The 26,102-nt window shown below is 41.0% G+C and overlaps 1 protein-coding gene and 1 pseudogene across 2 annotated transcripts in view; both read right to left on the bottom strand.

Annotated features, from left to right (window-relative positions):
* Positions 1 to 26,102, bottom strand: part of LOC309552915 (olfactory receptor 5G26-like) — a gene marked incomplete at both ends in the record, with an annotated part of 360,843 nt that overhangs the window by 239,016 nt on the left and 95,725 nt on the right. The gene's annotated exons all lie outside the window — the stretch shown is intronic.
* Positions 16,497 to 17,444, bottom strand: LOC309554735 (olfactory receptor 10A7-like; annotated as a pseudogene). Its single transcript has one exon. The product of its transcript is annotated as an olfactory receptor 10A7-like (transcript).

Raw genomic sequence — 26,102 nt, 5'->3', positions numbered from 1 at the left:
CCTGCCAGTGTCATTATTACAGTAACAGTGCATATTTTTAGCACTGATTACTATATTAATGTCACTGGTCCCCCCAAAGTGTCAAAAATGTCAGTTAGGGATCCGATCTGTCCTCCGCATTGTCGCAGTCACGCTAAAAATCGCAGATCGCCGTCAGTGCTAGTAAAAAAATAAATAAATAAATAAAAATGACATAAATCTTTCCCTTAATTTGTAAACGTGATAACTTTTGTGCAAACCAATCAAAATACACTTATTGTGATTTTCTTTTTACCAAAAATATGTAGCAGAATACAAATTGGCCAAAAATGATGAAAACATTTGATTTTTAATTTTTTTGGGGAATGTTATTTAGCAGAAAGTGAAAAATATTGTTTTTTTTTTTTTTCAGAATCATCGCTCTTTTCTGTTTATAGTGCAATAAATAAAAATCACAGGTGATCAAATACCGCCAAAAGAAACCTCTATTTGTGAGAAAAAAAGGACATCAATTTTATTTGGGTACAGCGTCGCACGACCGCGCAATTGTCCGTTAAATAACACAGTACTGAATCACAAAAAATGGCCTTGTCATTAAGGGGGTAAATCCTTCCGTCCAGAAGTGGTTAAGGTAAGTTGTGCTGTCTATCTGCATATGTCACTTACGTCACAAATCCAAATGTATTCCTCAATTTAACATGGTGAAATTTATGCCTCTGGGCCATCTCTTCATCCAGAATTACTGCTTACAGCCCAGATACAGACTAATGGTATAGAGCCAAATATTTAGAATTCTGCCCTGTAACATAGTTTTACAGCCAGTATATTTGCTATTTGTCTGTTTCCTGTAGTGAAGGGGGGGGGGGGTGCTGTTTGTTCTGCAGTGACATTGCACTGCCCTGTGGGTGGGATAGTCTTAGATGAACATCATAGTTTAAATTAACTTTAAAGTGGAATTCTGGATTAAATAAAAAGTTACCCTTAAGGTGGGGCTTCCCCACACTCTATGGGTTATGTTTTTTAGGGAAACATTAAAAAGCAGTATTTCTTACCTCATTGCTCACTCCTGCAGGCTTCTACACAGCTGTACTACCAGTCATTTAAAGCTGCTTTTCCTTGCTGCTCCATGGGTCATAGGTTGTCTGAAGTCATCACAAACAATGAATAGTAGACCTGCATTGTAAATGAGGACACCAAGGGATTGTCCACAACTCGGAGTGTAGAAAAAAGAGAACAATGGCTGCTGGGTTGGTGAGGGATAAGGTAATTAACCAGTTCTGGACCAGTTTTGCCCCCTTAATGACCAGGCCATTTTTTGCGATTGGGCACTGCGTTACTTTAACAGACAATTGCCCAATTGTGCAACGCTGTACCCAAATAAAATTGATGTCCCACAGTTAACAGGGCTTTTCAGACCTAAAACCAAGCCATGAAGTCCAATGAACTGTCTGTAGACCTCCGAGACACGATTGTATGGAGGCACAGATCTGGGGAAGGGTGCAGAAACATTTCTGCAGCATTGAAGGTCATAATGAGCACAGTGGCCTCCATCACTCGTAAATGGGAGAAGTTTGGAACCACCAGGACTCTTGCTATAGTGGGTCTCCCTGCCAAAATAAGTGTTTGGGATAGAAGGGCCTTAGTCAGGGAGATAACCAAGAACCCAATAGTCACTCTGACAGAGCTCCAGTGTTTCTCTAAGAGAGGAGAACCTTCCAGAGGAACAACCATCTCTGCAGCACTCCATCAATCAGGCCTGTATGGTAGAGTGGCCAGATGGAAGCCACTCCTCAGTAAAAGGCACATGGCAGCCTACCTGAGGTTTGCCAAAAGGCACCTGAAGGACTCTTAGACCATGAGAAACAAAATTTTGGGTCTGATGAAACAAAGATTGATTTCTTTGGCCTGAATGGCAATCGTCATGTCTGAAGGAAACCAGGCACCGCTCATCACCTGGCCAATACCTTTACTACAGTGAAGCATGGCGGTGGCATCATCATGCTGTGGGGATGTTATTCAGTTGCAGGAATTGGGAGACTAGTCAGGATGAAGGTAGAGATGAATGCAGCAATGTACAGGGACATCCTTGATGAAAACCTGCTCCAGAGCCCTCTGGACCTCAGACTGGGGCGAAGGTACATTTTGCAAGCCTGGGGAGCATCCATTTTGTTAGTCTTTGCACCAAGTGTACGGCTGGAAGCTTGCCCTCAGTTTCATTTGGTACAAAGTAACTTTTATCACTGGGTGATACATGAAATGTTGGGATATCACCAAGACTGGGATTTCTTTTGGTCATTTCATTAAATTCTAGTGGAAGTGGAATCTGGTAATGACCCACTCCACATTTTGCATTTGAATCATGTGGTGTTGGTTTTTCATTTGATTATCCGAAGAAGTCACCAAATACAGTGTATTAATTTGAGAGACTCTTCAATTAGAAACTTATCTTTATTTGCACATTATTTTACTTTGTCACCTTGTGGACTTTGTTCGCCTGTTTAATTTTTTTTGTGTAAAAACATCATTACTGATAATTTTGTATAACTTTAATTTTGACCTGGAATTTGGCTTTAGGTGGGAGACAAAAAATGAAAGCTCAACTACAGTCAACATTTTTTTTTCGGTATTCTTTTTTTTTTTTCTTTTGAAAAACAGATTGACACAATTTTATATATAAAATTGACAGAAAATATAGACATGAAATATAGACAGAAAATTGACAGAAAAATAGACAGTGGTGGCAAAAAGTGGGGCAATCCCTTGGGGCAGGCACTGGGACAGAGAGACAGATCTGAACTAAAGTCAGCCAGAAATCCCACTAGGGCTGAAGGCCACACTTTCTATTTCCTTAAAAAAAGGAAAATTATCACTAATAATTATTACACCAAAGCCTGTTATTGCCCTTCATCAAATTTGCCACCTCGAAAGAGACTTGCATCCTATCACATCCACAGTCCAATGCTATTCAACATAGTGTCCAAAATATACCATGGTTGGAGAGATCTAAAAAAATAATATAATAACAATTTCCTCAAAAATTCAACAATTATATATAACCCCCAATCCATTTCAATAGATAGCTTAAGCTAGATATTTGCCATGTTGATTATGATCTCCAGCATCTGCTATCAGTTATTATCATTGTCTTCCCATTGCATCCTGAAGAAGCTGTATGAGAAATTCATTGACTTAGGTGGCTCTCCCAATATAAGTTATGTAAGTATGTGGTTTGTATATATATTGCATGTCTAATGAAGATTCAACAATGGTGGTTGCCAACTATGAGGAGATATTGCTAATCTTGATTGGTTTTTAGCATATACATGATTTTAAAAGTAAAATTAAAATGATGTATATTTTTCTATGATATATTAGCATAATTTCATTTATACCAGTAAAGTTCTAATTTCTTCTCTTTGGATACATAGTTAGGTTCTGGATTTGGCACAGTGGTGGTGGTCTTTATAGGTTCCTATGAGTGACGAATGCTATCACTATTGATATTAACTCTATACAGTCATCAGAATACAATATGTTTTGTAGTGGATCTTTAAGAGTGGGAGAGAACTAAGCAGCATTTAAAAGGAAATTCCAGAGAAAAGGAGATGTTTGGGGAAAGTCTTGGATATAAAAGAATAAGAAAGTGGCTATAACCAAGGAGAGGGCAAGCTGGGCGTTGAGACTGTACTCAAAGAAACATTTGGAAATGGACAAAGACATATTTGGTAAACACAGATGTGTGGGAGCTTAGAAGGTTACATTTTGACCAGAGTAAAGCTAGCTTTGCCCTAGTACATTTCCCGATATACATTTTTAGGAAAACTTGTAAAAAATTTGTACAAAAATTCTCAGTACACTCCACAACTTAATGTTTGCTTTTAACATTCCATTTTGAAATGAATGGTCTTTACTGAATTAAAGCCAGACACACTGTTAGAAATGTTTTGCTTATAAAAACAATTTATTTTGAATGTCAATTTGACCCCACCAATGATTAGACAATTAAACAAATGTTCTTAACATTGTGACATAAATTCTATTAGTATATAGCCAGCTGTACTCTAAAACTGCATCTAACAATTTAGAGCTATGTTTTATGTTGTAAAATATCAGCTGAGAACTCTTAGTAGGACTGGATAGATAAATCACTCTCTTTTAAAAGTCTGCAATTCCAGAAAAGATATGCTGAATCACATTGAGCCCATATATTGAAATATAAACGCTCCTCTTTTAGGCAAATACTGACTTACCTTCCAACAGTACTTTGGGATTGAGATAAGAGTTCTATAATGGCATGCCTTCGCCAGGACAGCGTCTTTGTGGGTTCTGGAGACCAATTCCAATTTTCCCCTGTATTATTGCATATCTGATGCTGATGGCTTGCATTTCTTTAAAACATATAATGTGCATTAGTACTTACATTCCTATATATTTCTATATATTTTTATATTTATATATATTTATATACTCTATATAATTCCTTAGATGCACGAGGATTACAATTCTAGAAGAGGAGAGGATCAAAACAAAGCACTTATTTAGTAGCGATAATAATATATTTTTTACAGTATGATGTGTTTTTCTCAGATGAGATGGGCATGAGTGTAAATGTGTTTTGAATTATAGCTTTATTCATCTGTAAGGTGTGCCAGCTAATTGTACAATGTTACCCCTATTTATACTGGTACAGTAGATGTGACTGGGGAACATACTGGGAAATTGTCATAGTTCTGTGTCTATCCCCAGAGTCTACAAATGATAAAAGGTTGCTTCTGTGCTTGAGGCTAATAAATGTCTAGGAAAATCAGCATAAATTCCTTATACTTACTCTTTAGTTTTATTACATAGTACTTATCACTAAAAAATTGTAGTGAAACTTAGTAATAAAGTTAAAGTAAAAAAAATAAATAAAAAAAAGCATGGGATTAACCTCTTATTTTTTATAGCTGTTTTCCTTTGTTTTCCTTTGTAAGGTGTCAGATAGGGATGAGCTTCACATACGACCCGAACCCAACCTGCTTGCAATTGGGTGAACCACCAAACTCAAAGGCCATATTGTGTCAGTTTACCTGTGCAAAACCTAGCTTCTTTTTTGTTAACAAACTGAAGAGGAATCTATAATTTAATCATTGTGGAGACACTACCTACAGTGAAATGACAGATCCCCTTTCAATTTCTTATTGTAAAATTGCTTTTGGGGATCCTGGGTGACGTCACTGACCAAATATGGCCATGACCATATTTCATATATGACATCACTCAGTTTCCTGGCTGGTTTGTTAACAATCATAAGCTGGCCCGGGCCATCTGTCATTTTGTGGTGGTCGTGTGGTGGACAACATCATAGGGTGCACGGGTCATCATGGAGGTGGGTCGTTATGATTGTCGCTGGATTTACATTGATGGACATCTCAAATGATTTTGGGACATCGTTTACTTTTTTATTGTAATGTATTTAAAAGATTGTGTCTATGGTGTTTCTGTGCATATTTGCCTTTTGGGGGTACACAGTGCCTTGCGAAAGTATTCGGCCCCCTTGAACTTTTCGACCTTTTGCCACATTTCAGGCTTCAAACATAAAGATATAAAACTGTAATTTTTTTTTGAAGAATCAACAACAAGTGGGACACAATAATGCAGTGGATCGAAATTTATTGGATATTTCAAACTTTTTTAACAAATTAAAAACTGAAAAATTGGGCATGCAAAATTATTCAGCCCCCTTAAGTTAATACCACAAAGTATAAATAAAATATGTCAGATCCTGAGAATGGCATGTGAATGGTGCCTATACCCATATATTAGGAGAAGTTCTTAAAAAAACATTGACTGTAACAACACACCAAAAAGGATCTAGTATCTACAAAGGCTGCCAAATACAAAAATTTATTAATTGGACATACGTTATAAGAAAAATTGCAATGCGGTGGCCAAGCACGCAAAAAGAATACACTTTCCCCTCATCCCTATCCCCCCAACTAAACCCCTTAACCCCCACAACCTGATCCCACCCCACTCCCTGTTCCCAAACCCACCCCCCTCCAAAATCACACATTGCTCCTGCCTAAGATAAAATGGTCAGGTCCTGTATGGATCCCTATGTAATGGCTCAGTAGCCTGAAGCACGAGCCAGAATTTTTAGTAAATTTGTGAATACCCATATAGGAGGTGTTGATAGTATAACTCATACAGCCTGATCTCCTTGTGTAGCTCCTGCTAAGTTTACTAAGTCCAGCCTACTATGCTTGTAGCTGAAAGCAGCTGATTGACCTCCATATAGACAGCAGTGCATTCAAGGGAGACTAAAAACCAATATGTCTAGACCATGGTATCCCACCTCTCTGTATCAATGATTATAGCAATACAAAGTGTAACTTGATAGAGAACATGGAAGATTGGGAAGGAAGGATTTTTCCAGGCACATAATATAATTAAAATCAATATTTATTCAAATTCCATAAAAAGCAAACAAGAGGGGGAGGAAAAAGGGAGCAAAAAACAAATAATGAGAACATATACAGTATAAAACCGATTAGGGCCTAAATGGCTCACCAATCATCTGTATAACATACAGCAGTTCTAATAGGTGTAATTCTAACAATTACAATGCTATTAGCCATATCAAAGACTGTAAATACATAACGGGGATCCTGTCAGAGGTCAGTCCAATGGCAGGCACCGTCACACACAAGGTCAGGTAATGGTGACAAAGAGTAATGGTTCAATTGCTCAACATGTTTCGCCTCATATAGAGGCTTCGTCTGGAGCCTAATTGTAAGTATTGTAGATGGATTCTGTATATTTGTTATGCAGGACAAAAGTCACCGCAAAATAATTGGTAGTTAGTAACGAAGGGACACTCATGGGTTAGTCAGAGCTTGGTATCATATGAAAAGAGCTGGCCCAGGATTGGTAAGAACCTGGCTGCCACCAAGCACTCAAAATAATGAGAGCATTTCCCTATAATTAATTGGGTTGAACCCATAAGTTATACCATGTAGAAAATGGTGTGTGGATTGCCTTTAACCAGCTCTGTGCTATATGTCCATGGTGTCCTCTCCGGATGGGGAACCACCGCCAAAGTGTAACTTGCATAAACCATATAAGGACAATATCCACCCTGGAGTGACTGCTGATACCCCCTAGGGCCTCACAATATGCTATATGAACCTACATATGGAGTGAGTCTCCCAATATGGCCCCTTACAAGCCTGCTGGGCCCAGCCTGCCATGCAAAAAGCTTATACCCTGACCGTATGTAACAGTTGATTGACCTTTAGCCAGGCTGAGGTGCTAAATTGAATCAAGCTCCGTGTATGGGGATGTCGGCCCTAAAGCATGCCTACCTTGTAAACCAAGTATCCTGAGTAACCAGAGTCTTATTGGCATTCATAATAAAACAGATCCAACACTGCAGGGTGACAGACTGTGAAAGGGGCATAAATGTAGCGATATGCAGTAATTGGCCCTTGCTACTATCTGTAGTAAAGCACACTCATAAACACTGCAACATGGATATCCATGAAGAGGTAATACTGCAGTTGCCCACAGGTATACACAGACTTCCTTTGCTGTTAAAAAGGCATAGGTAAGTCCAAATTGTGACTATTACTATTTGCATGTCATGGTGGTGTGTGTATATATATATATATATATATCATATATACAGTATCTCACAAAAGTGAGTACACCCCTCACATTTTTTGTGAATATTTTAATATATCTTTTCATGTGACAACACTGAAGAAATGACACTTTGCTACAATGTAAAGTAGTGAGTGTACAGCTTGTATAACAGTGTAAATTTGCTGTCCCCTCAAAATAACTCAACACACAGTCATTAATGTCTAAACTGCTGGCAACAAAAGTGAGTACATCCCTAAGTGAAAAATGTTCAAATTGTCAATATTTTATGTGGCCACCATTTTTTTCCAGCACTGCCTTAACCTCCCTGGCGGTATGATTATGTCAGGAATTATGTACCAAAAGCGGTACAATTTTTTGCATGGAAATTTGGCGTTATGTATTATAGGCCTACAATTCTTAGTAATTACTGACTTAAACCTGACCAAAACAAGACTCTAGTAGACATCCCAGATGTGATAAATTTGAAACACAAACGCATCAATTATAATCTAATCAATAATATAATTTTATTATATAATATATATATATATATATATATATATATATATATATATATATATATATATATATATATATATATATATATATATATATATATAATGTTATGTGTTTGTGTTTTGTGCAACATTTGAATTTCCCTCCCAGTTCCGCTCCCATGCAGCATTGCTGCTGCAGGGAACGGAACCAGGAAGTCATCAGACCGACGGACGAGCGGCGGGGATCTCGGCTGGTGATCACAGCAATGGGAGATCATCGCTGGATCGCCAGGAAAAGGTAAGGGACACCGCTGCTCGCTCTGCACATCTACCCCGAGCGTGACTCGGGGATACCGATCCTAGCATAAAAAATCCACCCGAGTTTTGCAATTTACAGTTTAGGATCTGGAGACCAGAGGCTTCAAAGAGCTTTGGGTGGGAGAAGCCTGCACCCCTTTGTCCAGTCTTTCCTAACCAAGGCCCAAACCCTAATGTTTCTGCCTGGACCAATCTTATGGCCACATCTCTGCCTGGCACCAGTGCTAACCCATCTGCACATTCCACTGGCTATATTCCTGTGAAACACTGGTACCAACCATCCTCTGCAGAGAACTACACTACTGGAACCACAGGTATTCTTTGGTTTACCCTTTGTTCAACCTCCTGTACTTCCTGGCCAGTGAACATAGTGCTATGGGGGCAGACATGTACCAGTAGGTAGTCAATAAATAAGTTGTGTAATTTATACCCCTAGAACACCTGAAGGAGCCCATTGGATGTGGGACCCCTCTATGTGGCTAGGCTGTGAAAAGGTCTCACACATGTGGTAGTAAAATGTGTTTTGAGGTGTCATTTTAAATATTCCTTTGCTGTGAATTAGAATTATCTTAATAAATGACAGCTTTGTGTGAAAGAAAATATATTTTTATTCTTAATTTTCCCAAAATTTCTAGAAAATGCATGAAGTCTTCAGAAGACCTCCCTTCTTAGAAGATACCTTGGGGTGTTTGCTTTCTAAAATTAGGTAATTTTGTGGATGTTTCTACTGTCCTGGCGCTCCAGGGCATTCAAAAATGTGTTAGGTAGTCAAAAAAATAGTTGTGTCATTTGTGCTCCTAGAATGTCTGAATGGCTGAAGGTGCTCATTGGATGTGGAACCCCTTTATGTGGCTAGGCTGTTCAAAAGTCTTGCTTATGCTGTGTGTTATGAAACACTTGTTAAAATGAAAACTTTGTGGGGAAAAAAAATGATTTACTTTCATAATTTTCCCAACATTTTGCCAAAAAATTACAACTAAATAAAAAAAAAATCCCCATGCTTCTTGCTAATTACCTGCCTGTCTATGTTCCAAAAAATGGAATCGTCTTGGGGGTATGTGTACTTTCCTGACATTTTAGCTAGATCAGGATTGATCAATTTTCAAATATATATACCATAGTTTGTAGACTTTATAACTTTCACCAAGACTAAATAATATATACTGTTTTGGATTTTTTTTTACCAAAAAAAAAGATAACAGAATATATGTTGCACTAACTTTATGAAGAAAGATTAATTCTTTGCAAAATGTTATAACAAAAAACTAAGAAAAACATGTTTTTTTCCAGTATTTTTTGGTAATTTTCATTTATATAGTAAAAATAAAAAACACAGAGGTAATTAAATACCACTAATGGAAAGCTCTATCTGTCTTAAAAAGTGATAAAAATTTCACTTGGGTACAGTGTTGCATGCCTAAGTATTTGCCATTCAAAGTGTGACAGTGCTGAAAGTGTCTGGACTTGAGGGTTTAATTGGAGCTGCTTTCAAATTATGGGTGGAGGCATGCCGTAATTCATTATATTTTCAAGTTGGATTTGGAGCTAGGTTTTTATCACATGTACATATACTGTAATTTGTGTTTTTTTCTTTTTTTTTAATTGCTCAACTTACTACAGCCTAAACAAATGCATTGGATCCAAAGGCACAAAATGAAATGCTGATTGTTCCAATGTTTACAACTTTTCAACTGAAAATAACAGATTTTAGATGTTTGCTCATATCTGAAGTGACTATAAATATATATAAAAAATAAAGCACGGATAAAAGAAAAGTCGTTAGAGACTTCCGGTTTCGGCGCCCATGTAAGCAGCAGCGCGGGACACCGGCTCCAGACATCGCCTGCATTTACACCGGCATTCACAGCCCTAACGAGCCAACGGACGCTGCTACTTACCCGCACATCATCCCGGGGGAATGAGCGGTCATGGATCGTTTCCTGCAGCACGGATCTGCACCGCCGCCGCAGCACGGCGGAGCTCCGCCGCCTCCACAAATCAAGCCCCCGGCTTCAATTGCGGCCTCCTCTGAAACACACATGGAGGACTCCGCCTCACACACTAGCACTGCAGGGCCCGGCCAGTCACCAAGTCATATACCAGAGGCGCAGATTGCCTCCTTGGCCCAGGCAGTAGCCTCCCTTCTTTCTCCCACCATTAAAGATGCTGTGGACAGAGCCGTCTCGGATGGGATCACGCAGCTGCGGAAAGAAATAGGTGACCATGCTCACAGGCTGACCGAAATGGAACACAGGATGTCTGACCTGGAGGATCAGCTGCAGGGATCCTTTGCAATGGATCAGCAAGCCAAGCAGACCCAAAGGTACTTATTGGACAAGGTGGATGATCTGGAGAACAGATCTAGGAGAAATAACCTCCGGATCATAGGGCTACAGAATCCTAAGGAACTGATACTCTCTGTGACATAGCCTCCTCTCGCCTGCCCACAGCCCTGGGGATCCAGTCGGCCTGCTCGGTGGAATGAGCCCACCGCCTGGAGGCACACCCCGCGCTGTAATCGTGCGGTACCTGAACTATATGGACCGGCAGAATATCCTGAAATCCTTCCGCAATTCCAAAGCCCTACAAGTTGACGGCCATAAGCTCTAAATATTCGCAGATTACTCCCAGGAGGTATCCAGTCGCAGGAAGGCTTTTCAGCCAACTTGCCAGGCTTTGTTCCATAAATCCATTAAATTTACTTTGGCTTATCCCGCCATTTTATGCCTTGCGGATTCATCTGGTGAACAGAAATCCTTTTCCATACCTGATGAGGCCTATCACTTCTTGCAACGCCACTTCAACATCACGCTGGAACCCCCCTCCACACCTTCCCCCCAGCGCCCTCAAGGCGCCAGGGAACAACGGAGCCCCAGAAAAGACCCGGCAAAAAAACAACGAGTGTCAGGTTCATCTTCAAGACGCAGATACTGTTGACGGCACCCCGGTTGACAGCCTTCTAATTCATCGCCACCTCTTTTAGAAACAATGACGCGATAATCCTGTGTTTCACCCGCAGCTGTACCTCCATGTACTCCCGGTAACTATGCCTATAATGTACATGCTATACTTATGTTGCTATGGACTGCATGTTTTGACTTTTGATGTCCGATCTGGGCACACTGACATGTGTGGATGAGTAGTCCACACATGCCACTGTCCTTTTCCATGCCTAACGGCTGCTTCCAAGTGTTATGTTTCCTATATTGCATCTTCTTGGTTAATGCCCTGTTTATCTACTGCTTATAGTTTATTGTTATGCTTGGTGGCCGCTCGACATGCACACCTTTGCCAGTCCTGTTGTCTTTAGCCCTCTCGCCAGTGCTGGACCCCCTTTTCTGGATCCATTGCACGCCCGTCAGAAGCGATGCTCCCTGTTGCCGGCTGAAAGGGCTAGATGACTACGTCTGGTAACGCTGTCCGATGCACGAGCGAGCTCCCATGAGGAAAAAAGAGAAGTCCACTAACTCTGATTGCTCTCTGTTCCCCATTTATCCTTATGCCCCTGTTGGGTGATGCCCTTTACCTCACCCTATATCTGTAGCACCAGCACCTCTTGACTTACGGTTTTACTCGGCTACCCCCGCACCATTGATCACCAGAAAAATTGCACACCCTACAGCACCTACACTCATGAATACTAACCGGCTTCGATCTCCCTTTCCCTGGAACCCACCATGAGCATGATCTCATGGAATGTTAAGGGCCTCAGATCTCCCAACAAGTGCATGGCAGTGCTCAGACATTTAAAACGTTTGAAAGCTGACATCGCGATCCTGCAAGAGACGCACCTGGAAGCCAAGGACTTCCATTGCATGCGAAAACTATGGGTAGGGCAGGTTCTAGGCTCCCCTGCAGTTAAGGGTAAGGCAGGCGTGTTAATACTCATACATAAAAACCTTACTACTACTCTAAAATCTTCTGTTACGGATGATGATGGCCGGATAGTAGTGTTGCACCTGGCGACCGCCCATCATGAATGGGCGCTGGCCGGGATATACGCTCCCAATGCTCCCTCAGATTCTTTTTTCCAGACGGTTACACGCACTTTGGCCCCGTACCTACACCCTCCGCTACTAGTGTCAGGAGACTTCAACACACTGATGCACCCCACGGAGGACAGGTCCTCAGCGAAAGACATGCATATACACAGGCCCCAACATCTCTCCTCCATGCTGAGAGACTTTGCGGATAGTATTCACTTCTCTGATGCTTGGAGACTTAATAACCCAGAGGGCAAAGAATATTCATTTTATTCTCACCCCCATCAAACGCTTACGAGAATTGACTACATATTCGTTAACCCTAAAATGCTCCCCTGTACGGTATCTCTGTGAGTACATGACATAGCCGTGTCTGATCATGCCCTGGTATCAGTTCACCTCATGATCTACTCGACGATAAAGGCTGCCAAATGCTGGCGGTTCCCATCCTTTCTAACTAAAGACCCAGGGATTGCCTCACTCATCAGGGATGTCTGGGCGGATTTTGTACTTCTCAATGAGTCGCCAACGGTCTCCCCCGTACTCTTGTGGGAGTCGGGGAAGGCCGTGCTCAGAGGGCGTATTATTTCATACGCCGCAGCGTATAAAAAGACTATTGTTAAGGAATTTGTGTCAGCCAGCTCCCTGCTGACAGAAGCGCAATCTGCGCTGAACGCATGAAACACCGACGAAAACAGAAAACGTTGGCGCACTGCCAAAGCAGCTTTAGACGGTTGGGCGACGAAACGGGAACTACTTTATAAATCGCACCAGGATTGGAAGTATCACTTCTACGGGAATAAATCAGGCAAATTGCTGGCTTCTCTATGCAGAAGACCCTTTACTCCAACACAAGTCTCCGCCCTTAGAGATGCCGACGGCAATAGGGTAGAAGATCCCCAAGGCATCAATGACGTCTTTGCTAAATTCTATCAACCCCTATATAGTCAAGAACATATGAATGAGGACACAGCCTCGGACTGGCTCTCTAAGGTCCCCCTCCCTCAAGTCACTCAGGAACAACTATTACAATTAAACGCGCCCCTGTTCCTAGAGGAAATTATTAAGGGCATCAAATCTCTTACGCCAGGCAAATCCCCCGGTCCCGACGGGTACACCCCGGACTTTTATAAGTTAGCAGTTGACACGGTGGCTCCGACGTTACAACTAGTTTACAACCATATATTAAATGGCAACCCTTACCTCCCTACAGGTCATCAAGCTCATATAAAATTGATATATAAGAAAGGGAAAGACCCTCTAGATCCCGGCTCCTACAGGCCAATCTCGCTCCTAAACGTGGACTCCAAGCTGCTCTCCAAATTAATGGCGGACAGATTGGCGTCCATTATGCCCTCCATCATTCATCCCACGCAATCGGGGTTCACAAAAGGCAGATCGGCTACATCAAATATTAGGAAGGTATTACTTGCTCTCGAGGCTTCCAAGGCGGACCCGAGCGCAGACGCGGCGATAATCACTCTTGATGCCGAAAAGGCATTTGATAACGTGAATATCCAATGGTTGGATTGAGTCCTCACGAAAGTAGGCTTCTTGGGCAAATTTTTACACTTAATTAGGATGATGTACGCGAGTCCGCAGGCGCAGGTGGTGATAGTGGGTCATACCTCTCCCTCGTTCCGATTACACAAGGGGACGAGGCAGGGGTGCCCGCTCTCGCCCCTCCTGTTCAATTTAGCTTTAGAGCCCCTCTCCAGGTATTTGCTCTCCCATCCCAATCTTCAGGGCATAAGAGTAGGCACAGAGGAATTACGGACTGCTATGTTTGCGGACGATGTGCTTATCTTCACGTCAGACCCAGGCCACGACCTCCCCTTGATCCAGGACATATTCGCCGATTAGCGTCTGTGCTCGGGCCTCCGCATCAAGTTCCATAAGAGCGAAATATTACCCCTGAATACGGCGCGCACCCCACAGTGGGCGGCATCGTCGAGTCTGCGTATAGCATCCACACACATCACCTATTTAGGAGTCAAAATTGGACGCTTTCCCTCTACCATATATTGCTTAAATTTTACGCTGGTCCTCCACAAGATGGTAGCCGAGCTAAAATCCTGGGCTAATTTGCCACTTTCCTTCTTTGGTAGGTGCCACCTATATAAAATGACCACCTTCCCAAAACTATTATATCCTATGCAGACGATCCCGATTTTACTGAAACATTCAGATATTAATAGACTCCATAAAGAGGTATCTCATTTTATTTGGCAAGGGAAAAGGCCTCGTATCTCCCTCAACAAGCTGCATATGTCCAGGAGGGATGGGGGGGTTGATCTTCCAAACACGAGATTATACAACCTAGCGTGTCTCCTGAGAGGCTGTCTGGATTTGATCAGCAGGGAATCGCGGTATACCAACTATTCTATGGAGTCTCAAATGGTTTCTCCTCATGACCTGGTCACGTTGCTGCACTGTGGGACATGGGATGTCCCCAAAGCTCTCTGCCACAACATCCTGATTAGGGATACTGTGGCAGCCTGGAGAGAGGTGAGGAAGAAGTTGGGATCCTCCCAACGTCTATCCAGATATCTTCCCATCCACAACCACCCTGGCTTCCCACACGCGCAGCAACATTCGGCCTATGGGATTTGGTCCCTACTGGGGATAAAATTGATGTCGCAGATTTTTGACGTGAGTAATGGGCTTCCTCTAAGTTATCACTCCTTTGCCGAGGCACATGATCTGCCGAAAGGTCACTATCTCTATTTCAGGCAATGTGTAAGCTTTGTACTTGATTTATGTTGTACCTCCTCTCTACGATTCCGCCCCAACCTGGTGGACCAATGGATTGTGCAGGGTAAACACAGGATATCGCAGTTGTATAAACCTCTCCACCAAGAACTCTATCAGGAAACTGTGCACTCTATCGCTAAATCCTGGAATAAACTACTCAACTCGCCCAACGCCCAATCCAGGATCCTGAAGGACTACCTAACCACTCGCCAACACGTAACCTGCAAATTCTGGAGGGAGCAACAGTTTAAAATTCTCCATGGAGCTTACTATCCACACATCCGCTGGTCAAAAGACCCGGCACATCATCTCTGCACCCTTTGCAAAGAACGATATCCATCTCTACTGCATAAGTTGTGGCTTTGCCCTCAGATATCATCTTTTTGGGACAAAACATTACGCTATATTGCTAGAATGACGGGGGTGTCCATCCCTAGAGACGTCTACCCACTCGTGTTCAATTGCCTGGATGAGGAAAGTCTACTGATGCCAAAAGACAGGAAAGGGAATGTCACAATTCAAGCCATGGTTAATCAACTGCCTGATGGCAGCGCGCAGGTTGATTCTGCGCCACTGGATGTCAGACACCCCTCCCACAATAGCTGAACTTTCCTCTGATCTCATCACTTTAAGGAACACTGAACTAGTGGGACCCACCTTAGACCCACGCCTGTCCCGTACGACTTTAGATCGCAAGTGGAACTTGCCCGATCCCAATCTCTTACCTCCGACAGGATCACTATCACTTCCTTCGCACTGATCTGAGACCTCAGTACTGACTTGGTGGATAGATGCACACCCTCCTTTGGTTGAAATCTACTTCATACCAACCTGCAATGCATATACTGGGGTGCTAGGCAGATACGGTGCTTTAATCTATGTGTATTATGGTGTAGAGGTAGAGCTGTCAACTCTTTATAGGACCAAAGTAGGTATTCTTCAGTTCTGAACATTTTCACGGTGCCTTCTCCCCCCCCTCCCTTACCCCCCACCCCTCCCTCAAACCCTCAGTCCATTCTCACCTCTGCCCTCCCTCTTACCTGGCTGCCCTTCCTCCCTCCTTCCCACTCCTGTTCTCCCTTGGCTGATGTCAGCGATAACATTAATTAATCATTATCCAGTTTATCCAAGCCAGCTTATTTGGTCGATGAAATTCCTTGACATTAGGTTTGGTTGGCCGAGCACGTTGTATTTACACTCTGAGTTTGTTGTATGTATTCTACTTTTACTGCTCAACATTTGTTTTTGTTATGTACTGAGTTTGAATTTCAATAAAATATTGATTAAAAAATAAATAAAAAAATAAAGCACGAAGAAAATAGAAGCAAAAAGTTTATTTTCAAAATTTAAAGCTGTCTGTTTTGAGTTTGATGACAAATTTGCACAGGGCTTTCTTGATCTCCTTGTTCCTGAGGCTGTAGATAATGGGATTCATCAGTGGTGTCACCACAGTATACAGCAAAGACATATATTTGTTTATGCTCGCTGTGCTGTCATCTCTTGGTACCATGTATACAGTGATCAAAGTTCCATAATAGACACAGACAGTAGCCAGGTGGGAGCTACATGTGGAGAAGGCCTTTCTTCGACCATAAGCAGAAGATATCTTCAGGATGATGAAGAAAATGTACATGTAGGTTATGATTATGAAGGTGAAAGGGCAAAATATCACAAATATGGAAATTACAAAGTCTTGTAGCATCAAACTGGATGTGTCTGAGGTGGACAACTCCACGACTGGTCCAAAGTCACAGAAAAAATGATCAATATAATTAATTCCACAGAAGTTTAATTGAACCAGCACTATTATTTCACTTGATGTTATTAGAGTAACTAAGAACCAGGAACCAATAACCAACAGGAGACAAACATCAGGGTTCATAAGTGAAGCATAATGCAATGGTTTGCAAACAGCCAAGTATCGATCATAGGACATAACAGCAATCAGAAAACATTGCAAGAATCCAGAAATGCCAAAGACATACAACTGAGTAATGCATTCAACAAATGATAGTCATCCTTCCTCAATTATTATAATATCCAGCATCATGGGGATAACACTGGTGGTCAGTAGGACATCTGTTGTGGCCAAGTGCTTGAGGAAGAAGAACATCGGGATTTTAAGGTGATCAACAGTTGCTACCAAAATGATAATTAGAAGATTTCCACCGAGTATGATAAGGTAGGTTAAAAGAACCACAATAAATAATAGAGTTTTAAATTTGGCCAGACCATGGAACCCAAGTAAATGAATCTGTGTGACCTGAGTCTGATTGACCTCACACATCTTTTGTACATAAAAGATTAAACATGGCCACCAGATATATGTGTTTTTCTCCTGTTTTTCTCCTGCAAGATACAAATGGATTATGAAATGGTAATGTAAAAGGAATTTATGATTAAAAAAAACATTTTTTTATATTTACTTTTTATCAGTTTTTTTTTTCTGCAGATATGTTAAAATAGTAATTAGGTTGACTTTTAGGAACATGTTACACCAATTTTTAGGGTGTATTATCTGACATGTTCCTAAGCACCCCAACCTTTATCCCAGAGTCAGGGGTTTCTCTTCGCTGTTAATTCCATTTTATTTTAAGGTTTTTTTTTTTTTTGGGGGGGTTTTTTTCATTTAACTTTATTGCTCTCACAAGGAGGCTAACAATCCCCCATGCGATAGCACTGGGCAGGTGTCATGTACTCTTTATGAAGACAATAGGGGTCTATTGGACCTCCTATGTCTCCTCTGCTCTAGCTGACCAAGCACGGGATTGTATAGGACTGTACACCCACCTTTTTAAATAGGATGTTGACAGCCCTAAATTAGTAGGGCTAAGAGTGCTTCCGGTTCACAGTACTGAGGAGAAGATTGGGGAATGGATATTTCCTGATCTCTTCTAGTTTAACATTCTGATGTTAACTGTTGTGATACCGGGCTCCTGGGAGGAGTGGGAGATTTCAGGAACCACCGGGTGAGAGCAGTGGGAGGGGTAAAAGTAATTTGTGCGGCTCCACAGCCACCCAAATCATTTTTACCTTAAAACCTGAGCCAACTGCCACTGCCGCCATGAGCTAGTTTTAAAAGGTTCACTCTTTGGACATAACAGACACATCCAGATTTGCAAACTAGTTGTGTAAAGGAAAATGGAAAGCCCAACTACAGATGATCATTGAATGCACTCCTAGCAGTGTTGTATGGGAGGAAGAAACACTGCCCAGGGCACCTTTAACTGCGTCCTACCCGGCCAATTGTAAAATGATGGCTGGGCAGGAGCTCTCTCATTCTAGGTGGACATCATATGATGTCTTCCCAGAATCATACCTCATGAGCACCACATGGGCTGAGCTCCCACGTGATCTGTCCCCGCTGTGTCTTCCCAGCACAGCAGATGACAGATCATTGTATTGGGCTGCTGCCAGTTCCATATGATCGCTGTGACCAGTCACAGCAGGTCACATGACAACTGTACACAATGGATGGCTTCTATTCATGCCATCTATTGTAAACTATTGTGTTGATATCTGTGATTGGTCACTGTGAACACATGGTACAGACAGGGCCAATCACAGCCCATCTTTACTATGTGATTAGCTGTGGCCAATAATTAATATTACTGTTTTTTTTTTGTTTTGTTTGTTTTTTTACATACTAACACCAGTCATTGTCCCTTATCACCACCACAGCAGTTATATGATGACACTGTACTGCACTGGTAACAACATTTAAAAAAATAAATTGTGAAAATATATTTTTTTTATTATTTCTTCATTTTCCAAAAAATTGTGACAAAACAATTACAACTTTAAAAACTCAGCATGCCTCTTACTAAAGGACTGTCTATTTTTTAAGAATGGGGCATTTAGGGGTAAATGTAATGTCCTGGCATTTTATTGCCTCAAGAAATGAGATAGGCCATCAGTAAATCAGGATTGAACGTTTTTCCGATATACATACCATAGTTTGTGGGCTCTATAACCTTTCTACAGTCTAAATAATATTCACTGATTTGGGTTATTTTCACCAAAGAAATGGAGCTGAATACATTTATGTAGAAATTTGTTTTATTTGCAAAATGTTATAACATTGAAGAAAAACACAACTAGCTTTGTATAATTACTGAGGGAACATATGCCAAAGCCTGTGGAGAAAGGAGGCCAGTACAGGATTTAATAAGAGTGCCCCAATGACTCGCTTAAAAAAGTGAGTACACCCCCTAAGTGAAAATGTCCAAATTGGGCCCAATTAGCCATTTTTCCTCACCGGTGTCATGTGACTTGGTAGTATTTTACAAGGTCTCAGGTGTGAATGGGGAGTAGGTGTGTTAAATTTGGTGTTATCACTCTCACTCTCTCATACTGGTCACAGGAAGTTCAACATGTGACCTCATGGCAAAGAACTCTCTGAGGATCTGAAAAAAAGAATTGTTGCTCTACATAACAACACACCTCCAAGATGACCCCTGCTTTGCTAAAGAAGCTGAGGGTAAAGGTGATGGACTGGCCAAGCATGTCTCTAGATATAAACCCTAATGAGCATCTGCGGGGCATCCTCAAATGGAAGGTGGAGGAGCGCAAGGTCTCTAACATCCACCAGCTCTGTGATGTCATCATGGAGGAGTGGAAGAGGACTCCAGTGGCAACCTGTGAAGCTCTGGTGAACTCCATGCCCAAGAGGGTTAAGGCAGTGCTGGAAAATAATGGTGGCAACACAAAATATTGACACTTTAAGCCCAATTAGGACATTTTCACTTAGGGGTGTACTCACTTTTGTTGCCAGTGGTTTAGACATTAATGGCTGTGTGTTGAGTTATTTTGAGGGGACAGCAAATTTGCAGTTATACAAGCTGTACTCTCACTACTTTACATTGTAGTAAAGTGTAATTTATTCACATGAAAAGATATAATAAAATATTTACAAAAATATGAGGGGTGTACTCACTTTTTTGAGATACTGTATATATGGACACTTGTTGCCCTCTTGGGAGTGAATAATCTGTACCATGGACAGGTTTGCACAATATAAGGATTGAATATTACCCTAATATAAACTTGCATTTATTTCATACTGAAGTTTTTCACATAATATTAGCACAATTATTGTATTTTTTTTATTGTATTTTTTAATTATGTATCTATTCGTTGCAGTCCTTTTTTATATTAGTTTTCAAGTATCAATTTTTGCTGGACAGCTTTTAAAATTGAATAAATATATAAAAAAGATCTGTAGAAAAAAAATATTAATACTTCCTATAACGAATGCTATCTTTACAGATATCAACTCCATACAGTCATCAGAATAAAATACCCTTTGCTATAGTAAGCCTTTAAGGGTAGCTAAACACTAGGCAGCGTTTAAATGTAAATTCCATAGAAAAGGGGAATATTTGGAAAAAATCTTGGATATAAAAGAATACGAAAGTGGCTGTAACCGAGGAGAGGGCAAGTAGGGTGGTGATACTGCACTAAAAGGAATGTCTGGAAACTAACAAGGACATATTTGGAAAGCACAGATGTGTCAGCGCTTAGTAGGTTAGAGTCCGAAAACAATAAAGCTGGCTTGGCTATACTCTAGCAGATTTCCAAAAGGAAATTCGTAAGGAAACTCATACACAAATGTGTACTAAAATTCTCTCTGCACTCGAGGGCTTGAGTAATATTATTCAAAATGAGTTAAATTTTTTTTTTGTACTTTTACCATTCTATTTGGGAATGAATGGACTTCAATAAACAAAAGCCACACATACTGTTAAAAAATTAGTTTGCTTGAGAAAATAATTATGGTTGAACATCAATTTGAACCCACTTGTGATTCGAAAATTGAACTAATGTTCTTAAATGTGCTAACCTAAAGTCTAGTAGTGTATAGCCATGAACATACCCAAGACAATGGTCTTGTTAGTTTTCCAGCATAAGAAATAAGAAAGTGGCAGTAACCAAGGAGAGGGCAAGTTGGGTGGTGAGACTGTACTTAAAGGAACTTCTGGAAACTAAAAAGGACATATTAGGGAAGCACAGATGTGTCAAAGCTTATCAGGTTAGATTCTGAAAAGAGTAAAGCTGGCAATACCCTAGTACAGGGGTCTCCAAACTTTCTAAACAAAGAGCCAGTTTACTGTCCTTCAGACTTTAGGTGGGCCGGACTGTGGCCAACGGGAGTGCAAAATGTCCCAGCATCAGTGAGAGTAAACAATCCCCCATCTGTGGTGTCAGTTGGAGGAACTATGCTCCATGGTTGATGTCATTTGAATGAGTTGTGCCCCACTGTTGGTGTAATTGGGAGGAATTGTGCCCTTCATTGGTGTCAATGAATGAAATTCATTGACACCAAGGGCCAGATAAAAACCAGCAAAAGCAGCATTTTTCCCCTGGCCACAGTTTGGAGACCACTTCCCTAGTAGATTTCCAAATGGAATTTCATAGGAAAACTCATACAAAAATGTCTACAAGCATTCTCAGTACACTCCACGGCTTGAGGAATATCATTCAAAAATAGTTCAATTTTTTTTTTACTTTTAACATTCTATTTTGGAATGAATGGACTTCAATGTACAAAAGCCACACACACTGTTAATAATGTTTTTGCTTGAGAAAACGATTTTGCTTGAACGTCAAATTGACCTCACTTAGGGAGTGGCCAAGCTAGGCATGTGAAGGAAGTTTCTGCAGGCAGCCCTGCTGAAAATCCTGCAATCCTCCTGATAGCACTGCCATCCTTTAATATTTCAGCCTAGGAAACACATCATCTGCTGCAGCTGAACCTCCTCTATCTCACTGGGAGTATATTTTCTGCACATACATGTTTAAAAGAGGACTAGGCAGCCAAATACCACCGGATACGCCAGGCCAAGATGGCAGTCCCCCACCATGCTCTGTTAAGGAGGCAGCCCAGCGTCTTTTTGCTAAGAACATTGGCAAGGATCCCCCAGCGCTCCCACAGACCGAAACTTGCAGAGGAAGCCTGGATGCAGACCCTGGGGAACCCGATGTGACCGGCCAGCAGTCATCTGCCTCTGTATCTGCTTTACATGTGAGTACATCTCCCCCTGATGTTGATATGGAGCAGTGTGTGCATGGTGCTGTCCCTAACCCTGAACCCACGCTAAGAGACATCATGTCAGCTCTGACTGCTTGCAACTCATCCATAGCCACTCTCACAGGGCAAGTTAAGGGAATTAAAGTGGAGATATCCTTATTGAGACAGGATATGCAAAAGTTAAGAGAACGCACATCTGCAGTAGAGGGTCCCCTTAGTACCCTGGAAGATGACTGGCAGCCCCCCCACAAAGAGATGTTCAATATGTGCAATCCATAGCCTCCACTAATGCTGCTAGACTGGAGGGTATGGAAAATGTCATAGCAGTGGGCATCCGGGAGATGGCAGAGGGCAGGAACCCAGTAGCATTTATTGAAGCCTGGGTGTCAGAGACTTTTGGACGAGAGACATTATTGCCTATGTTCGTGATGGAACAGGCCCAAAGGGTCCCTGCGAGACCAACCCCACCTGGAGCTTCAGCACAGCATTTTCTATTTCGTCAACTTAATTATAAGGATTAAGACGCAATCCTGTCTAAGGCTAAAACCACTGACAACATTACAGTGGATAATGATGACTTCTTGGCTGAAGTCCAAAAACAACGAGCAAAATTCCTGGATGTCAAGAAAAGGTGGAGAGTCCTGGGAATTCAAAACTTCATGTTATACCCAGCCAAGTTGAAGATCAGTGCCAACGGCAACACTCAGTTTTTTGATAACCCTACAGCAGACATGAATTGGCTGGATAGAGAAGGGTGGAATCTGGCAAGCAGATCTCCATTGTGAGGCTGTGTTTCCCATATACTACATAAGTGCTTCAGAATTATTTGCTGCAAGGTGGGGACGGGTGAGTCTGTCCTGTATTTCCCTCCATTCTTTATTTTCTCCCCCTTGGTATCATTGTGCTGGAGATGTCATGACTTTTATGACCAATTGCTTCACAACAAGTTCCTGCTTGATATGGGTGGTATGCCCTCTCAACCGCCTCAGTATCCCCCCTTTTTGGTCCTGAGTGGATCCCACTACCCCTCCACAGAGGGATATGTCCTGACTTGTTGGACCCTGTCGGTCCGGAATTGTACAGCTGACTATTATAGTCGTACTATTATTTTTCTCTGGCGCACTTTCCTTACTTTTCTCTGCCTTATGGATGGAGTAAGCCTGCATGCAAGTATTAACTTATTTTTTTCAAGTCCACTGTGGACTAGAATATATATGATCCTAGTCACAGGAGATGAGTCCCTGAACAGCTACCCATCTATAGTCTATTCATACTATGTCAGGTACTAGTATTAATAGCTTATTGCTACGGTCATGGAATGTAAGAGGGATGAGTAATAAAACCAAGCATGGAGCCATTTTTACATATTTCTTAAGGTTGAAACCACATCTGATTTGTATACAGGAGATGCATCTCCATTCTGACTCCATCCACCTGTTGCGCTCACATAATTATCCCAACCAATTTAATTCCACCTACTCCTCCTTCTCTAGAGGTGTGAGCGTATTAATTTCCAAAGCAATTTCCTTTACATGTATACAGCAGCAGGTTGATGTATCTGGGAGATTCGTCTTCTTACTATGTAAGTTAAATGTATTATTGCCGCTATTTACATCCCACCGCCTTTCTTCTCTGGCCTTCTCAAAAACTTTGGCCAGTTCCTGGCATTATTCTCGGGTGTACCTATGTTTGCGCTAGGGGATTTTAATAATGTTCTTAATCCACAGCTGGACAGATTCTCCATAGCCACGCGCTCCAAAACCTCAAATGTTGTTCAAACTAGATTTGCTTGTTTACTCTCTGAGCTAAGACTTCAGGATATATGGAGGGGGAAACACCCTGATGTGCGCTGCTATTCTTGTCATTCGGCTTCGCAAGAGGGTCTATCTCACATAGATCTTGGCCTGGGGAACTCCATCATGCTGCCCTATGTACTAAACTCCGCATATGGACCCCGTCTCCTCTCGGACCATTCCCCATTCTGGGTGCGCCTAGCCATAGCAGATCCACCTATTTGATCTCCGTGGAGGGTTGCCTATTTGCCAAGGGTTGCCAAGTGCCTCTTCCTCTTAACCCCCTGTGTGTTTACTTGGAGCCTTGGATGCTGAAAAGGTATCCACTGGGCATTTACACTACAGAGATGTATAGTAACTAAGTAGAACTACTTCACTACTGTACTTAAGTACTGAAAGGCGGTATCTGTACTTTCCTAGAGTAGAATTTTTTTCTCCTACTTCCACTTTTAATTCACTACATTTTTTCAATGATTTCAATACTTCTACTCTGATATTTTTGTTTGTGCTGCATAGTTACTCGTTACTATTATAAAAATTACCACTGCCAGAACAGTAGATGGCAGGTTTCATGAAGCTCAAAAAAAATGTGTATAATGTCATGTGTACTTTTGACTTCTTTTGACTTCTTACTTTAATAAGTTTAACTTTAATAAATTTTTGACTTCTTTCTTTAATAACTACATAACACAGTACTTGTACTTTTACTTTCAGTACTTGAGTAGCATTTAAAAAAAAAAAAAAAAAAACTACTGATACTTTTACTTTCAGTACTTGAGTAGCAAAATTTTAAAAAAAACTACTTGCAATACTTAAGTACAAAAAATGTTGAATACTTTAGTACTTCTACTCAAGTCACTTTTTGATCGAGCACTTCCACTTCTACTCAAGTCACTTTTTGATCGAGCACTTGTACTTTTACTCAAGTATGGGTTTTGAGTACTTTATACAAGTTGCTGACACTATGATAACGAGACTGTTGTACTTGGTTAGGAAGCTAGGAAGCCAGGTTTTGGATATTGCCTACTATACCCTCTAGAGAAATGAGTTGAATACGTTAACTCTCTCCTACTCAGGGAGCAACTGGCTTATTGCCATCAAAATGCATTAAAGAAATGTTCTCTTGTGTGGCAGAGCTGGCTGGATTCTCCTGGTCTTGCTACTACACAACTAGTAATGGATAGACTCTTACAAATCTGAGTGAATATAGTCTGTTTTATTGCTACAGAAGCTGGAATACCCCACCCACCTGTGATAGTCATTAAGCTAATTTGGTTCAAAGCCTATCTGTTATTGCTTCAGAAAAACAGAAAGAAATGTCATTGTGCATAGATTACTGCACTATAGGCTTGTGTTGTTCTACTTTATTTCTCCTTTGTTGTTTGGTTTCTCTCTGTCTTTTGCACCTTGCTTGCACAAATTTGAGCATTGTATCTCGTGATTTTCTAATGTATGATTTATACTGACCATTCTGTCCGTGTAATGTTCAGATGCCTTTCTCTTTTATACCAGTAAAAAAGAAATAAATTGCCCCATTTATGATTAGAAAACTTAACAATATGGTATTTAATAATACTCATCTCTAACTTAATTCCTCCTTAAATATAATATACTAACTGCTCCAATTAGTTTGCAGTCACGGGCTATATATTCTTCATATGTTAACTTCTTTCAGATTTGTTGAAAAGCCCATAGTTTACTTATTTACTATGTTCCAACTGACAATTTGTTTCCATGTGTTCTTTTCCTTTATTCCTTTACAAATATTTTGATCTGTTCAATATGTCAATATGTAAATGTCTTACTTTTATATTGTCATTCCAGAAATGTTGCCAAACCTTGTATTCTCTAATTTGCTAATCGAAATAAAGTTGTTTGAAAAAAAAAGAAAACTAATCAAATGTTCTTAAAATGTTTACCTAAATTCTACTAGTGTATAGCCACGTGCTTACCCAAGGCAATGGTCTTGTTAATTTGCCAGTACAATTGAATTCACTTTGTGATTGCATCTAACATATTAAAGCTCAGTTTTATCTCATCAAGTATCAATGTAGAATCCTTAGTGGGATTAGATGGAATATGGTAAATCGATCTCTTTTTGTAATTCCAGAAAGAATGCATT

This window comes from Pelophylax lessonae (genome assembly GCF_965119305.1).
Source record: "Pelophylax lessonae genome assembly, chromosome: 4".
Classification (NCBI taxonomy): Eukaryota; Metazoa; Chordata; class Amphibia; order Anura; family Ranidae; genus Pelophylax; species Pelophylax lessonae.
Note: the sequence above shows the minus strand (reverse complement) of the source record. Positions and strands in the feature narration are given on the sequence as shown.